We start from the raw sequence: 2,616 nt of genomic DNA on the forward strand, positions 1-2,616 counted from the left end.
TTTTCTGGTGAAATGTTTTTTTTTTTACGGCGAAAACTGTTATGAGACCACAACATGGCTCACGTGCACGTTGCAGTTGTCCGCCACCGCCATGTTTGGTGTGCGTAATTACTATCACACGAAAACTCTGCAAAAACACAATGGGATTTGAACCCGGGACCTCTGCGTTTCGGCCCAGTATTTTATACCACTGAGACACACCGGTGCTTGGAACTACTTTGCAAACTGGCCTTAGGCAGGCTTGAAGTCGGGAAAGGAATTGCGTTAATGTGAGTGATAAAGCGTTTTTAGAATAGCAAAGGAACAATCGGGTGTCACACAATGCGAATTGCGCAAAGAGTGGGTCACCGAATGCTTCAACCGTTTACAAAAGCTTGATCTTGTTCACGCAGTAACTGTGGCGCTTACCCACTGTGGGGAATTGTGGGAATTACAAACGTTTCTGACGTAATTCTCCGTCGTCGTCAACCACAGCGCACAAAAAATGCACAATGTTCCTTGCAAGTGTGCAGCAGGTACCACGCTTCTCGGAAGAATGACGAAAGATGACAAAGTGAATGCCTCCGTACTATACAATGATTAAGGGCGTCACCCAGCAAGTCCACTTAAAGGCCACTCTTCTAGCTTTCGCTGTGACAGTGCTGCGCGTGCAGCGCAGGCCTGGCGATTTTTTTCTTACTTTTTGCTACGCCGAATTTTTTTGGGAAATACTTCCAACTTCCAATTTCAAAAATTTTTATTTCATCAAAACAAGAAGAAAGGGGTTGCGGGAAAAGGCGGCCTCAAGGGCAGCTCGACTAAGCCCGGCCCCCTCGCTACAGTTCGACAGTGTGCAGCACTGACTATAGGTACATGACATGGTAACAATAAGCTAAGACACTTTGCATAAGTATAAATACAATAGCGTAGGCGCACATAAAGTAAGTACTCTTTTTTTCATAAAAGTAGCAACGCTACGCCGTCGCATCAATAAGATATGCACAAAACAATTAAGAATGTAATAAGTGCCAATTAATAATTGCAACCAAATAAGAGAAAGAAAACGTGATGGCCACAACAAGCTCTATATAAACAGGCAAATGCATTTGTACATTTGGTATATGTACACGTATTGATGATCTGGTTGAATTACATGGCGGGAACACCATTTTTACGTTCGAGTCTCACGCGGACAGTAGAGAGCGGCCATTTTTTGTTGTAGATGCCGTTGCCGAAGGTTTGTTTTTATGTTTCGATGGTATCTTGCGACAATTATGGTCGCTTGCTCCAATGTGAAATTGACATGCGAAGTGCGTCGTAGCCAACGTAGCGTATATATATATATATATACATATATATATATATATATATATATATATATATATATATATATATATATATATATATATATATATATATATATATATATATATATATATATATATATATATATATATATATATATATACGCTTCTGAGCACCTTGCTGCGGTGAAAACAAAGACTGCGAAAAAAGAAGGTCGTGAAATGATTCTGCGGCTTCCTTATGACACACAAGACAGTAATAAATTCGCATGTTGTCATCGACAAACTTTTAAAATTCTATTCGCAATTTATGAGTATGCACGCGATAGTTTTTATTCAAGCCATGCCACTTTGTCGCAGACTTGCGGTTTGTCTCTGCCACTTATAGCTGTCGCTAGAAAATCTTGTGCTTGCGGTTGGGCCTTAAGGATCTTCGCTCTTAAAAAAAGGATCATCTGAAAATCGCTCATTTATTTGCGCTGATCTCTGTATTTAAACTAGATGACTGAAATGTACAGAACGAAACCGTACGCATTTGCAGAGCAAACGACTCTCGTGTTCGCGATCCAGGTGTCGTGTGTTTGTAATACCTCGATTTCTGTCAGGCTCACCAGTGATGCTTTTAGCTGCGGCTTCATGAGTGGCCGAGATGAAGGAACGCTAGTGCAAAGGGCACGGCCTCCATAAAGAGCCCTCGAACGCCACGTCGAGATAAGAGATCCGGGGTGACGCCTCTCGCCGGTATCCGATCGCGGCCCACGAGACATTTTGAGTAGCGGCTGCGCCGATAACCAGGCTGATATTATGCGCGTGAATCTTAGCGCAGCCGAGAGAAGAGAACTTCGGCGGCTCGAAGAAGAATGGGGGCTGCCAACTGCGACTCGATTACGCCCTTCACCATACACCCGGATGTTATAGCACAAGTGGAAATGCTTGCAATTGATTCATCATCATCAGCCTGACTACGTCCACTGCAGGACAAAGGCCTCTCCCATGTTCCGCCAGTTAACCCGGTCCTGTGCTTGCTGCTTCCAATTTATACCCGCAAACTTCTTAATCTCATCTGCCCACCTAACCTTCTGTCTCCCCCTAACCCGCTTCCCTTCTCTGGGAATCCAGTCAGTTACCCTTAATGACCAGCGGTTATCCTGCCTACGCGCTACATGCCCTGCCCATGTCCATTTCTTCTTCTTGATTTCAGCTATGATATCCTTAACCCCCGTTTGTTCCCTAATCCACTCTGCTCTCTTCTTGTCTCTTAAGGTTACACCTACCATTTTTCTTTCCATTGCTCGCTGCGTCGTCCTCAATTTAAGCTGAACCCTCTTTGTAA

The sequence above is a fragment of the Rhipicephalus microplus genome, chromosome 4 (assembly GCF_043290135.1).
Source record: "Rhipicephalus microplus isolate Deutch F79 chromosome 4, USDA_Rmic, whole genome shotgun sequence".
NCBI classification, from domain to species: domain Eukaryota; kingdom Metazoa; phylum Arthropoda; class Arachnida; order Ixodida; family Ixodidae; genus Rhipicephalus; species Rhipicephalus microplus.